The sequence below is a fragment of the Phyllobates terribilis genome, unplaced genomic scaffold (genome assembly GCF_046119375.1).
Source record: "Phyllobates terribilis strain yellow unplaced genomic scaffold, ASM4611937v1 Scaffold_3__8_contigs__length_932513732, whole genome shotgun sequence".
Lineage (NCBI taxonomy): Eukaryota > Metazoa > Chordata > Amphibia > Anura > Dendrobatidae > Phyllobates > Phyllobates terribilis.
Genome location: NW_027362763.1, coordinates 130,665,034 through 130,681,147, shown reverse-complemented (window position 1 = coordinate 130,681,147; position 16,114 = coordinate 130,665,034).

Below are 16,114 nucleotides of genomic sequence, written 5' to 3'. Positions count from 1 at the left end.
GTGATTTATAACTGCATATCTTCAGAAAATGAGAGGGAGGAAGGTGAGTAGCTAATTGCTTTATAGAAATCAACAACCTAGAAAGAGCTGACTGGGATGTTAAGATTAAGAGTTAAAGAGGTTGTCCACTACTTTTACATTGATGACCTATGTGGCGCCCCTGCGGGTTCAGTCGCCACAGAGGTACTGCATCTCACTCTGAGGTGTGGTACCCCACTCTCAGGTAAGGAGAGAACACTACCCGGGACCCAAACACCCACATCCAACACTACACCATTCCAGACCAGCAGGAGGGGCAAGATGCAATGATCCACTGCTGAACTCTGTCCCTGGTTGGAAGGGGAGGAACCAAGAGAGGGGGAACCATGAAGTGGGTGTGGGTGGAGGAGGTAGATCAGGGGAGAACCATCAGTAGGGGTATAAAAGAGAGATAGAAACATCTAGAAGAGTCCAGTCCTGCTCAGGAGAGCAGTGTAGGAGGGTCCAGCCTCCTGGCTCCAGTGCTTGGAGCAGGAGTTGAGAGGAGAGAGAGGAGTCGGGCCTAGTCTGAGAGGCCCAGGAGGAGAGTGAGAAAAGACGGGATCAGAGGGAAGGCTCCAGAGACAGAGGGGATCCCAGGGGCACGGTGAGTGCGGATGCCACCCGTGCGCCCGAATCCACACGGACGTGGAGGGATCAGGCCGCAGAGGGGGCCGGCCACTAAACTAGTGGAGAACAACCAGGCTCAGCTAGAAAACCGGAGGCTGCTGCATTTTCAAGGTGCTGCAGCCAACAACCACAATTACATCGCTGAAAAGGTGGCCGCATAGGGTTCAGGGGACTGCACGTCACCCAACAAGACCCGAGGCTACTGGCTTGGGACACTGATTGTGAGGCGCAGGGCAGGAGGGTGAGAGCCAGCGCAGTGAGACGACCGGGAAAGGTACATAGAATGGGGTCCCGTCCAAGTGCTCCTGAAATACCTTAGAGTTTGCTGGATCACTACCCCGGAGGACACAGGACGACGTGGGCAGTTATAATCCGGAAAGTGTAACCTGAGGAACTTAACAACTGTGAGTAAAATCTGAAGACTGCACCCCACTGTGTCCTTGAATTATTGCTGCGCCATCACCAGCCCTGCACTACACAGCACCAACAACATCTACCTCATAAAACCACCATCTACTGCCCTGGAGCTAAGCTCTGCCTGTGGAGAGCTGAACCAACTCTGATGCATCACCATCAGCTCCAGAGGATCTGCACCGCAGCGGCGGCCCCATATAGCCGCATACCACAGGTGGTGTCACGAACATTATCTTTAAAAACTTTATTCCCCTTTTACTTTCCCCTTTAATTGACCACCCTGGGTCACGGACCGGGTCACTGCCACAGTGACATTCCCCCAGCATCGACCGGCCCGGCTACCGAGTACCCCACGGCCCAGGGGGCACGTCACCTATCCTCAGGATATCCTTAGGACAGGTCATCAATGTCTGGTCCGACACCCGGCACCCCCACCAATCAGTCGGTATCGGTGGCGGCGACCAGAAATACTCACTTGCCAAGCTGCTCCATCTTCTGGTAGTGGCCAAGGCTTGGTACTGCACATCCGCCTCCTATTCGAATCAATAGAAGGCAGTGGTGCAGTACCCTGTGGCAGCTCCGCAAGTGAATACTTCCGGCCGGCGTGAACTGCCGACACCAATAACAGCTGATCGGCAGGGGTGCCAGGTGTCTCTTAAGGACAGTTCATCAATGTAAAAGTAGTGGACAACCTCTTTAACTCCACACCCTCAGAATGTAGCTACTGCGCACCCTCGGCCAGAGATTGAAGGTCAATCTCCATCGAAACCAGCTGAACACTATTGAAGATAAAAGCTGTCATTGCAGGAGAATGACAGCAGATAGAAAAAAACAAGTTAATTAGAAACTTGCTCATTTTCATGTTAACTATTTAAATATTAAAATTTGAGATTCCTCAGTGGTTGATAACGTTTAATGGCTAGCTGAAAAGATGGTAACAAATAGGAAGCTTTCAAGACCGCTCAGGTCTCTTCATCAGGCATAGTAAAACACAAAATCTGAAGAGTCACATATTTATGCACACAAGGACACAGGAATATTGCAGTAAATAAGACAAGTGACATGAAGCAGAACTATCAATGTGGGAAGGGGAGAAACAGTCATGGCAGTAAATATTGGAGCAGTTCATAGATAAGGAATGGGAAAGTTTTATTGTCCTCTGATTGTGATCTGGTCCAGGGTTGTGATGCCTCCACAGGTCTGAGGGCACATTCCTTAATTGATGTAAAAAGACATAAATCAATGCAACAAGCATTTATTCCTGCTGTGTCAAAGGTCATCATACATTTGTATTCCAACAATCTTCTGTCTCTCTGGGATGTGAAATTACCTTTCAATACCAGCAATTTAATGTCTCTATATGTAGGGTTGAAACATATCCAATTGTATCTGATGACTTGACTGTAGACCAGGGGTCTCAAACTCAGCTGGGCATATGGGCCGCACACGGAAAAACATTTAATTTGGGGGCCGCATTATTTGCATGACAAAGTGACATTTTTAGTGATACCATTTTATTTTCTATACACCTTTTGAGCTGGTCCTCATCTTGCAGACATGGTCTCCCCTCCAGGTCTCCAGGTCCCCCATATTGCAGACATGGTCTCCCCTCCAGGTGCCCCATATTGCAGACATGGTCTCCATTCGAGGTCCCCCATATTGCAGACATGGTCTCCCCTCCAGGTCCCCCATATTGCAGATATGGTCTCCCATCCAGTTCCCCCATATTGCAGACATGGTCTCCCTTCCAGGTCCCCCATATTGCAGACATGGTCTCCCTTCCAGGTCCCCCATATTGCAGACATGGTCTCCCCTCCAGGTCCCCCATATTGCAGACATGGTCTCCCCTCCAGGTCCCCCATATTGCAGATATGGTCTCCCATCCAGGTCCCCCATATTGCAGACATGGTCTCCCATCCAGGTCCCCCATATTGCAGACATGGTCTCCCATCCAGGTCCCCCATATTGCCGACATGGTCTCCCATCCAGGTCACCCATGTTTGCAGACATGGTCTCCCATCCAGGTTCCCCATATTGCAGACATGGTCTCCCATACAGGTCCCCCATATTGCAGACATGGTCTCCCATCCAGGTCCCCCATATTGCAGACATGGTCTCCCATCCAGGTCCCCCATATTGCAGATATGGTCTCCCATCCAGGTCCCCCATATTGCAGACATGGTCTCCCATCCAGTTCCCCCATACTGCAGACATGGTCCCCCATATTGCAGACATGGTCCCCCATCCTGGTCCTAATCTTGCAGACATGTCCCCCATCCAGGTCCCCATGTTACTGACATGTCCCCCATCCAGGTCCCCCCCATACTGCGCACAGGGCCCCCCCCAATACTGCGCACAGGGTCCCCATCCCCCCCATACTGTGCACAGGGTCCCCGTCCCACAATAGTGCGCACAGGGTCCCCATCCCCCCCATACTGCGCACAGGGTCCCCATCCCCCCATACTGCGCTCAGGGTCCCCATCCCCCCATACTGCACTCAGGGTCCCCGTCCACCCATACAGCGCTCAGGGTCCTTGTCCCCCCATACAGTGCTCAGGGAGCCCATCCCCCCATACGGCGCACAGGGTCCCCATCCGCCCATACTGCGCACAGGGTCCCCGTCCCCCCATACTGCGCTCAGGGTCCCCGTCCCCCCATACTGTGCTCAGGGTCCCCGTCCCCCTATACAGCGCTCAGGGTCCTCGTCCCCCCATACAGCGCTCAGGGTCCCCGTCCCCCATACTGCGCACAGTCCCCCCCCCATACTGAGCACAGGTTCACTACAGAATCAGCATCAATTCCTGAATTTTCCATGAACATTTTGTAGGCATTTCATCCATCCTGGTGTGGCATACTAGAGTACAAAGATTCCACATCCATGGTAGCTAGGAAGTTTCCCTCTGGTGGAGGACCTTTCATTGCTACTTTATTCAACACTGTAGGTCAGTTGTGTCCTTTCTATAGCTGGGTGTATCCTTTATCAGGGGTTAAAGAACCCCCTCTACCCATACAAAAACTTGCTCCGTAAGGGTGCCCACACATGAAATGATTGGTCTTCCTGGATTTCCAGATTTGTGAATTTTGAGAAGTATGTAGAATGTTCCTATCCTTGGATGTCTATTTAAAGAAGTGTAAGAACTCGAGAATACACCTTTAAGAGGTAACTATCTATGCTCTGATATCCTTTTTCTATGTTAGTTTAAAAAATGGTGCATATGTATATTATATTGCTGTAACTTCTAGCATACCTTGGAATATTGAGGTTGGAAACTACTGTCCTGGATCAAACAAGGACTAGGATTTTTTTTGAATTTTTGAATTTGAGTCTATATTTTTTTTAAATTACAGTATTCAACCCATAGCAACCAATTAGTCTAGATTATTATCTGGAGAATATTCGTAGACAGGGTTGAAACTTCCTGAAGGGATGGATACCATTATAAAATTATAAAATCTCACATCAATCCTAAGACTCTAGGTGCAGGTCGCTATGCAGATATTTTATATTGCATTCCCTTTAGTGCTGAGAACAGGAAACGGCTCAGCTAATGGATCCCCTGTTGCTTTTACACTGATATAACAGACTTTCTATTTGACTAAAGCATTAGTCCACTGAAAAGTTTCATAACCTCCTTTATAATCTCATGAACTCTTTGCCTCTTGATTTTTTTTTCTATTTTTAACCATTCAGTTGAAGGCACTTGTCAATGGTGCAGTGTATAATCCAAGTTTGTTTGCAATTACTGTCCCACGGGCATAAAATGCACATAAATATTTCCCATTTACTAATTGATAGCTCTGTCAAAATTCTTAGTGTAAGCATCTGTCATCTGTATGAGTCATAACCGGATAGCTTGTCTAGAAGATGAAATATAATCGCACAATGTCGCCAAAGCAAATTAATCAGAACCTCCAAAAAGAAGAGTATTCAATGACTGGTTATCTCTGCTTGTTAGGTGCCACTTTCATAATATAGTAACAATAAAAATAAATAATAATACAATAATATTAGGTTACCATTAATTGAATTATGTTGTGTGGGGTAGGTAAAGAAGGAAGCTATTTTTATATTGGACCAATAAGTCACGAAATCTTACCAGTCTTCTCTCTATTAAATGTAGTATATCCTGTTAGTATTCCTTTAACCTGTGACCATGTCAAAACTGGTGATTTTTTTAGTTTATTACATTCTCACTGCTCCCCTGAGTATTGGGTTTTTTGTTTTTTTACATTCCGTCATACGGTTCCAGAGATATTGGCCTTTTTCTTTGGTGGAGATTTTTGTGGTCTTTACAAAGAGGTGTTGCTCAAAGGGAAATTGTGCAGAACAGACTAAAGACATGCCCCCGAGGATCCTCCCTGCAGCACTCCCTTGGTTAAGGCTATAAAAGTTAGCAGCAAATAAAGAAGCTCATATATTTTGAACTCTATGGTGGACTGGAATAAGATAAGAACAAAAACTGGCTGACAGGTTTTTTTTAGTACACTCTCCAGAAAGAGATGATGTACAACCCCCTCTTATGTGTATAGTGTTACTTTAAGATACTGGAAGCCAATAGGAAACCGGTAAAGATCCCAATGTACTAGGTGTCTAATAATGCTGTTGTCTTTTAATGAGGTAGAGGGGGGTTTGGGGCCCCAACAGGCAGTAGAGCCTACATGTAGCTGCTCCCTTGGCACTCCCTATAGCTTAAGGTTTAATTTCCAGTGGTCGGATTAAAAACTTCAAAATTAATTTATTTTTCTATGGATATGATGCGCCCCTGGGCCTGTGTCGCGCTGCGTTGCGCACGCGGGAGCCTACCCGGAGCCGGATCAGTGGAGGGTTGTAGTCTCGTGGCGGTGACCCGGTCCGTGCCCAGGGAGTCAAACTAGACGGCAGTCTATTAGTAGTAAATAGTTGATGACTACGCCACCCGTTGAGTGCAGCCAGGAAGCTGCTGCTGCAGGGCAGACCGCTGAGGCCGGTGGTAGGATTGTGCAGCGTGATAGTATAACCCCCAACGGGAGGGGTATGGCCTCAGGGCAGCCGACGTGGATGATGGGGGTAGCAGGAACCACTCAGAGACGGTACGGTGTAGTTCAGGGTCTTTACTGGTAACAACGACAGACCCTCCCGGAGTACTTGCTAGCAAACGGGACCTGGTCAGTCTTTGAGCAGATGGGATCTCCCCTGGCCAGGCGTAGTTGTAGGCCTCCCAAACTGACTGTACTCTTCTGGCTACCTTGCTAGAAGCTGATGTAAGTAGCCCACGTCCCTGAGTGTACCGTGTGGTGCTCACCCGTATGGCCGGTGACTCGGGGCCTTCTAATGGCTTCCGCTCCACGATGGCGGTGCTGGTCCCACGCGTGTGACCGTGCCTTCGGGCTTCTGGGCCAGAGGACCTGAAATCCCCTGCCTGACGGATTCTGCTGCTGGGTAGGAGTTAGTCCCCACAGCCTCGGACTCCGGGTCCGGTAAAGAATCTTCTTAGTCAGGGCGAGCTCTGCAGCTGCCAGCCCCTGACTCCTTGTAACACTGCTGTTTCCTATGCTGCTTCTCTTCTCCACTCTCCTTGTCTGACTCACCCTGCCTCAGCCCCGGGTTTATACAGGGGAAGTTCTTCCCCTCCCAAGACTGGGCAGGAGGTGTGGCATGCACAGGATCCCTGACCAAAGGACCTCCCACCTGCTCTCAGACATAACATTACATTACTGTGGAAAACCAGACCCCTGGGGTGCCACATTCCCCCCTAGTGAAATTTAGTACTCCGGGACTAAACACATTTAGAAAAACATAACAAAGTATAACAATAACAATACTATAAGAAAAACACATAAGATGGTTACGGCGTGTCCGCAACCGGATGCAGTCTTTGAAGAAAAGCAAAGGTGTCCATTTCACCAACACAGGGAGACGTAACCAGGTAGGGGTCTGTCCTACCCCGAGTCCTTAACAGTCTCTAGTCCATCCTGGGTTACGCTCCAACTATATACAAGGATTCCCGGTAAATCCACCAAGGTTTCCTAAAAACAACTGGAAACACAAAATTATACACAAGCAACAATACACAGATAAACATAAATAAAACTATTTTTACACTTCAAATTCTCCAGCGTGCGGGTAACTGGCCTCTAGTGGCCCTAGTGGACCTACGGAGCTGACTGTCTGGCCCTGAACTACAGGGTGTAGGAGCTGTCAAGGGTAAACTGGGCAGCTGTCTACCGGCTCTTTGTCTCACTAGGGGTACGGCAGGCTCACTATAAGCAGAGGGTTGATTCTCCTGTTCTACTCGTGTGGAGTCTTCTGCCTCCTGGACCGGCTGTTCTTCCAGCTCTACCCGTTGCTCCGTAGGTTCTTGGGATGATGGTTGGAGGAAGGTGAGTACGGGTACCACAACTGCACCATTGACTTGAGTCCAAGACCGAGGGAAGTCCCCGAGCACGGTACTAACCATATCTTCCCTTTCTCCCACGGGTCGATGGTCTTCTTGTTCCTCTTCAGGGTTCCTCAGTTGTTCGGGACACTTCTTCAGGTGGTCCCGGGATACAATGGCTGTGGTTTCCCCTCCGTCTTTACTGATGGTACAGACCTTCGGGTTCTCGTGGCTTGAGGGCAGTACGGTGTACGGGTCCTTCTCCCACTGGTCATCCAACTTGTGGAGCCGTCTTTTCCTCTTCAAGACCTGCTCTCCGGGTACCAGGGGAACAGCGGGAGCATACTGGTTGTAAGTCTTCTCTTGTCTTTCCCTAGCCTGACAGAGACTTCGCTCCACGCTCTCTTGTACTCTCCGGTACTGCTGCTGCCTCTCTGTGTCCCAGTCTGTTTCTGGTGAAGTGTCCTCAGGTGTCAGGACTCCCATTTCCAGGTCAACAGGTAACTTACCAGGTCTTGCCCTCATTAGGTAAGCCGGGGTACAGTTGGTGGAACCTACCGGGATGTGGTTGTATAGGTCCACCAGATCGGGCAACTTCTCAGGCCACAGACTGCGTTCTTCCAGGGGCAATGTTTTTAGAAGATCCATTACCACCTGGTTCATTTTTTCACAAAGTCCATTAGTTTGCGGATGGTAGGGTGTCGTCCTTATCTTCCGGCAGCCATACAGATTGCAGAATTCCTGGAAGACCTCCGCTTCAAAGGCAGGTCCCTGGTCCGTCAGCACTTGGTCCGGGTACCCGTGTGGACGGCAGAAGTGCTGCTGGAAGGCTCTAGCTGCTGTTTGAGCCGTTAAGTCCTTGACGGGGACGACAACCAAGAACCGGGAGTAATGATCCACGATGGTTAACGCGTAGACGTAGCCACTTCTGCTTGGGGTCAGTTTTACATGATCCAAGGCTACCAGTTCCAACGGTTGCCGGGTGACGATGGACTGCAGGGGAGTCTTCTGGCTGGCCCGGTCCTTCCTTCTCAGATTGCACGGGCCACAGTCTCTGCACCACTTCTCGATGGTTCCCCTCATGCCTACCCAGTGGAACCGCTCGCGCAGCAGGAACTCCAGCTTTTTCCACCCGAAGTGTCCAGCTCCGTCGTGGTATGCCTCCATCACCATGGCTGCGTCTCTTCGTGGCACCACTACTTGCCAGAGTAGTTCATGCGTCCGGGAGTTGACCATTCTGCGGCACAACTTCCCCTTGTAAAGGAATAGTCGACTCTTCTCCGCCCATAGTTGTTTGGCTTCCTCCGGAGCGTCTGGTTCAAGGCGAGCCTCCGGCCGAGTCAGCATCTCCTTCACCAGTCGGACGGCAGGGTCGCTGTCTTGCGTTTCCGCCCAGTTGTAGTGGGGTAAGGGGTTCAACGTAGCAGCCTGCTTACCCCTTACCCGGTGGGAATACTGGATAGTCCCATGGCGGTGGAACGCAGGGAGTTCAACTTCTTCCAGTCCCTCCGGATCTTCTCCTTCGTCCGGCAGGTTGGGCATCCTGGACAGGGCATCCGCGTTAGTATTGGAGCGTCCTGCCCGGTATTTGATTGTGAACTCGTAGTTGGACAGACGGGCCATCCACCTCTGCTCCAGGGCACCGAGTCTTGCCGTGTCCAGGTGTGTCAACGGGTTGTTATCCGTGTATACGGTGAACCGGGAAGAAGCGAGGTAATGCCTAAAGCGCTCGGTGACTGCCCATACCACGGCCAGGAACTCTAGCTTAAATGAGCTGTAATTCTCGGGGTTCCTTTCGGTGGGTCGCAGTTTTCGGCTGGCATAGGAGATTACTCGTTCTCTCCCCTGCTGAATCTGGGACAGTACGGCTCCTAGCCCGATGTTACTGGCGTCGGTGTAGAGGATGAAGGGCTGGCTATAGTCCGGGTACGCCAAGATTTCATCCCCCGTGAGGGCCATCTTCAGCTGGCGGAAGGACTCTTCTTCTAGCTCTTCCCATTTGAAGGGCGGCTTCTGGTTCTTGGCCTTTCGGGACTGGCCTATCAGGAGGTCCTGCATAGGCGCTGCCTTTTTGGTGAAACCGGGAATAAACCTTCGGTAGTAGCCTACCAACCCTAGGAACTGCCGCACTTCTTTTACGCTGGAGGGGCTTGGCCATCCCTTAATTGCGGTGATCTTATCGGGGTCGGGAGCCACTCCGTCAGCGCTCACCACGTGTCCCAGGTATTGCACCTTTGGTTTCAGGAGGTGACACTTGGAGGGTTTCACCTTTAGGCCGTAACTCGCCAGAGCTTCGAACACCTCCGCCAGGTGTTTCAGGTGGTCCTCATAAGTTTTGGAGTATACGATGACATCGTCCAGGTACAACAGGACCGTCTCGAAGTTTCTGTGGCCCAGACAGCACTCCATTAATCGTTGGAAGGTTCCTGGGGCGTTGCAGAGTCCGAACGGCATGCAGGTGAACTCGCTAAGTCCCATCGGGGTGGTGAATGCGGTCTTCTCCCGGTCCGCCTCTGCTACAGGAACCTGCCAGTACCCGCTAGTGAGATCCAAGGTAGAGAAGAAGTTAGCAGATCTTAAAGCAGCCAATGACTCCTCTATCCTTGGTAAGGGGTACGCATCCTTGTGTGTGATACGGTTGATTTTCCGGTAATCTACACACATCCTCATGGTGTTGTCTTTCTTTTTGACTAAAACTAGTGGGGCTGCCCAGGGGCTACAGCTATCCCGGATTACCCCAGCCTCCTTCATGTCTCTAAGCATCCCCTTGGCGTGTTGGTAATGTGCAGGGGGTACGGGTCGATACCTCTCTTTTATGGGAGGATGATCTCCCGTGGGGATGCGGTGTTCTACCCCCTTGACTCGCCCGAAGTCTAACGGGTGTTTACTAAACACTCTCTCATACTCTTGAACCACCCGATAGACTCCTTGTTTCTGATGTGAGGGAGTGGAATCAGTACCCAAATGTAGTTGCTGACACCAGTCCTCCATGTCTTTCTTAGAGCCGTTACCTTCCTCCGGGTGAGATGGAGGCAAGGGTTCCACAGATTGTATAGAATTTTGATTAGTGGTATATAATTTGGCTAGCGTGGCATACCGGGGCAGGTACACTTCCCTCTCCCCGATATTTATTATGCGAATGGGCACCCTCCCATGGCGTACATTGACCACCCCCCGTGCTGTCAAAATGGTGGGCCTACTGTCTGAGTAAACTGGTTCTACCATTGCCTGGTAATCTCTACCTCTCAGACCAATAGCTGCCCGGCACCAAATCATCATTTCACTTTTTGGGGGCATGGCAATAGGAAAAGGGTCACACATTCTTACGCTACCAATCTCACCGCCGGAGAGTTCCACTTGTTGCCGTTGCATCAGTGCCCGGATCTCTTTCTGGAGCACCCGCTGCTCGCCGGAGCTGGCGTTCTTGGCAACCTGCTGTAAAAGGAAAATCACCTCTGCAAGACAATTTTCAATTACGTTAGTTCCTAGAGTTATTTTTGGGTGACTCTCATGTTTATCAATATCTACAATGATCAGTCCCTGTGCGGCCAGTTCGACTCTACCGATTTTGAGGGTCACCTCTTTAAATCCGATCTGTGGCACGGGCTGGCCATTGCTGGCGATGATACTCAAGTCGTCGTCAGGGTAGCGGGTAATATCCGAGTCATTCCAGTACTGCTTGAAGAGCACGTACGGGATGGTGGTGACCTGTGACCCGGTATCCAGTAGGGCACTCATGGGAATGCCATCCAGTACCACAGGCAAGACTGGACGTCCTCCCACATATCTGTCGCGCCAGTTCGATGGGCCTGGTGATCTTTTTCCTGGGGGTTGGCCCTCTACCCCAGGTTGTGCCCGTTTAAAGAACAGTACCTTTCCATATGTCCGGGTTGATTGCAGCGGCGGCAGATGGGTCGTCCGTCCTCGCTGTATCGGTCACTGGATCTTCCTCTGGCCGGTGGGGTCCTCCTTGGTCGACGCCACGGGATGTCCTCCGGTCCGGATGCCAGCTGGATCTTCCCTGGGGTGGAAACCTGTAAAGACTGCACAGTTCGGGTTAGCGCAGCAACGCTCTTAGCTAGCTCTTGGACCTGATGGTGTAAGTCTGGAGCCGGGTCATTGTCCAAAGCCTGCGCATCAGCTCCCACAGGCCCTGCCGACAAGGGCGCCGCCTCCTGGTGGTAAGTGATAGCTGGGCGCCTGTGGGTAACAACGCCACCCGGTGCTGGTTCTCGGAGCACCCGGATAGCTCTATCCTTGAACTGTGCAAAGTCCAGATGGGGATCCTGTAAGGCCATTGCCCGCAACTGGGTTCGGTGGGCATTGCAATATAAACCCTCTATAAATTGTTCAGTCAATAGCCTGTCCTCGTTTCCCACCCCATCAGGGTCGGTCTGCTTTATGGCCCTCAGGGCCTCTTGTAGGTTTAGTGCATAGTCCCTTATACTCTCATGCGCTCGCTGCTTGCACCCGTAGAATCTAAGCTTAATCTCGGCTGAGGTGCGGGTATCAAAGGTGTCCTTCAGCCGGGTTAGTATCCCTGCGACAGTCTTCCTCCCAGGTGGCCAGGATTTTACTTCCCTTTTGGCTGCCCCGGTTAGTTGGGCCACCAGGATGCTCACTTTTTGCTCTTCTGTGAGGGGGTACACCTGGAAGAGGCTATCCAGCTTTTCTCTAAAGTCATGCAGGGTATGTGACTCCCCTGAGTACTGGGGTAGCCAAGCTGCTCCCGGGATATAGGGCATGGTGAAGGGCATAACTGCAGCAGCGGTAGCGCTGGCGGGGGTTGAGGCAGTGAAGCTCTCCTCCGTATCCGACATCTTCCTCCCCCCTAGTGGACCGTGGCCTACCTTGCGATGATCCTCTTCCGTAGGCCGCGGCTCCGCAGTGGATCGTCAGGGTTGAGGACCTTCCGTCGCGCTCCTGTGACGTCGGCGTCTGCTGGGCTCCTTCCAGGACCTTACGCAACGTCCGGACGTGAGGCGGGGCTTCAGTTCTCGCGCGCTTTCGGAGTCCACGCCCCTCTTCTTCCCGCGCGGCGTCCTCAAGATGGCGTCCAATGGCGGGAAAACTCCACGGATGGCGGGAAGAAGGTCGAAGATGGCGCCGGATGGCGGGAAAACTTCGCGGATGGCGGGAAGAAGGTAGAAGATGGCGCCGGATGGCGGGAAACCTTCACCACTGGTAAGTTTGAACAGTCTTTGCTTTTCAGGCACGCAGTACCCGGTGGTTGCGGGCACGAAATCCTGCCGACTACGCCAAAGTTGACGCGCCCCTGGGCCTGTGTCGCGCTGCGTTGCGCACGCGGGAGCCTACCCGGAGCCGGATCAGTGGAGGGTTGTAGTCTCGTGGCGGTGACCCGGTCCGTGCCCAGGGAGTCAAACTAGACGGCAGTCTATTAGTAGTAAATAGTTGATGACTACGCCACCCGTTGAGTGCAGCCAGGAAGCTGCTGCTGCAGGGCAGACCGCTGAGGCCGGTGGTAGGATTGTGCAGCGTGATAGTATAACCCCCAACGGGAGGGGTATGGCCTCAGGGCAGCCGACGTGGATGATGGGGGTAGCAGGAACCACTCAGAGACGGTACGGTGTAGTTCAGGGTCTTTACTGGTAACAACGACAGACCCTCCCGGAGTACTTGCTAGCAAACGGGACCTGGTCAGTCTTTGAGCAGATGGGATCTCCCCTGGCCAGGCGTAGTTGTAGGCCTCCCAAACTGACTGTACTCTTCTGGCTACCTTGCTAGAAGCTGATGTAAGTAGCCCACGTCCCTGAGTGTACCGTGTGGTGCTCACCCGTATGGCCGGTGACTCGGGGCCTTCTAATGGCTTCCGCTCCACGATGGCGGTGCTGGTCCCACGCGTGTGACCGTGCCTTCGGGCTTCTGGGCCAGAGGACCTGAAATCCCCTGCCTGACGGATTCTGCTGCTGGGTAGGAGTTAGTCCCCACAGCCTCGGACTCCGGGTCCGGTAAAGAATCTTCTTAGTCAGGGCGAGCTCTGCAGCTGCCAGCCCCTGACTCCTTGTAACACTGCTGTTTCCTATGCTGCTTCTCTTCTCCACTCTCCTTGTCTGACTCACCCTGCCTCAGCCCCGGGTTTATACAGGGGAAGTTCTTCCCCTCCCAAGACTGGGCAGGAGGTGTGGCATGCACAGGATCCCTGACCAAAGGACCTCCCACCTGCTCTCAGACATAACATTACATTACTGTGGAAAACCAGACCCCTGGGGTGCCACAGATACTCACCTAAAAAAAAGACTAGGGTGGATTTATGAGTTCTGCCTAATATACACTGCTCAAAAAAATAAAGGGAACACTTAAACAACAGAATATAACTCAGAGTAAATCAAACTTCTGTGAAATCAAACTGTCCACGTAGCAAGCAACACTGATTGACAATCAATTTCACATGCTGTTGTGCAAATTGAATAGACAACAGATGGAAATTATTGGCAATTATCAAGACTCAATAAAGGAGTGGTTCTGCAGGTGGGGACCACAGACCACATTTCAGTACCAATGCTTTCTGGCTGATGTTTTGGTCACTTTTGAATGTTGGTTGTGCTTTCACACTCGCGGTAGCATGAGACGGACTCTACAACCCACAGAAGTTGCTCAGGTAGTGCAGCTCATCCAGGATGGCACATCAATGCGAGCTTTGGCAAGAAGGTTTGCTGTGTCTGTCAGCGTAGTGTCCAGAGGCTGGAGGTGCTACCAGGAGACAGGCCAGTACACCAGGAGATGTGGAGGGGCCGTAGGAGGGCAATAACCCAGCAGCAGGGCCGCTACCTCCACCTTTGTGCAAGGAGAAACAGGGGGAGCACTGCCAGAGCCCTGCAAAATGACCTCCAGCAGGCCACAAATGTGCATGTGTCTGCACAAACGGTTGGAAACCGACTCCATGAGGGTGCTATGAGGGCACGACGTCCGCAGATGGGGGTTGTGCTCACAGCCCAAAACCGTGCAGGACGCTTGGCATTTGCCACAGAACACCAGGATTGCCACTGGCGCCCTGTGCTCTTCACAGATGAAAGCAGGTTCACACTGAGCACATGTGACAGATGTGACAGAGTCTGGAGATGCCGTGGAGAGCGATCTGCTGCCTGCAACATCCTTCAGCACAACCGGTTTGGCAGTGGGTCAGTAATGGTGTGGGATTTCTTTGGAGGCCCGCACAGCCCTCCATGTGCTCTCCAGAGGTAGCCTGACTGCCATTAGGTACCAAGATGAGATTCTCAGCCCATTTGTGAGACCATATGCTGCTGCGGTTGGCCCTGGGTTCCTCCTAATGCAGGACAATGCCAGACCTCATGTGGCTAGAGTGTGTCAACAGTTCCTGCAAGATGAAGGCATTGAAGCTATGGACTGGCCCGCCCGTTCCCCAAACCTGAATCCGAATGAGCACACCTGGAACATCATGTTTCGCTCCATCCACCAACGTCATGTTGCACCACAGACTGTCCAGGAGTTGGCAGATGCTTTAGTCCAGGTCAGGGAGGAGATCCCACAGGAGACCATCCGCAACCTCATCAGGAGCATGCTCAGGCATTGTAGGGAGGTCATACAGGCACGTGGAGGTCACACACAATACTGAGCCTCATTTTGACTTGTTTTAATGGCATTACATTAAAGTTGGATCAGTCTGTAGTGTTTTTCCACTTTAATTTTGGGGGTGACTTCAAATCCAGGCCTCCATTGGTTAATCAATTTGATTTCCATTGATGATTTTTATGTGATTTTGTTGTCAGCACATTCAACTTTGTACAGAAAAAAGTATTCAATGAGAATATTTCATTCATTCAAATCTAGGATGTGTTATTTGAGTGTTCCCTTTATTTTTTTGAGCAGTGTAAATAAAGTGTAAAAAAATGTGATACATTTATCACAGCAGTTAAAGGGATTGTTCTGTCTAAAATGATAGGTCTGCAGTCACTCTATGTGAGTGGAAACTTGTGAATCCTCATAGCGCACGCACTGAGTGCTACGAGGAGCCTCTAGAGTCAGTGCAGGGAACGGTGGTCATGAGACCACAAGTATGCAATATGCATACTCCTGTTATGAACATAGCACACACACTCACAGGTAATGGAAAGAGGGAAGATCTGCTATAGGTAGATGTCGCATCCACACCCAGCTGGTCAATGTACAGACTGCAAAGATCCTATCCGCACAATTCAAAAACACCACCTTAAACCTGGCTTGCTAAAAGACCATCAAGAGGGTTTCTCGTACCTCCTGAGGAACCAGAGGGGAGGCCGTAACACACAGTCAACAAGAGGGGAGGAAAATGTGCAGGAAGATATGAAAACGCAGGGTGAGAAAATTAATACATGTTCATATAAGGTAGAAAGGGACAGCTAAGGAGAGCCAAAAGAAAATGGAACAAGTATAACCTCTCAGAAACCTAAAGAGGTGAAAGGAAGAGAAACTGAGAAGGAAAACAAACAGACTGACTGCAGCAATTCAACTGGTCTTTACCATGCAAGGTAAACACCTTACCTGAAGGGCTAAAACCCTAAACCCAAGTCCACCTAGAGGTATAGTCAGCAAGGAAATGCAGTGAAGGTTGGACATATAAAACCCTACCCAGAATGTGATAGGGCAGACCAGAACAGGAAAATGGAAAACACCTGGAGAGGAGCAAACCAAGAAGGGAGAACAAAGACAATTGGAGCCATCATCATTTGGACAAGGAA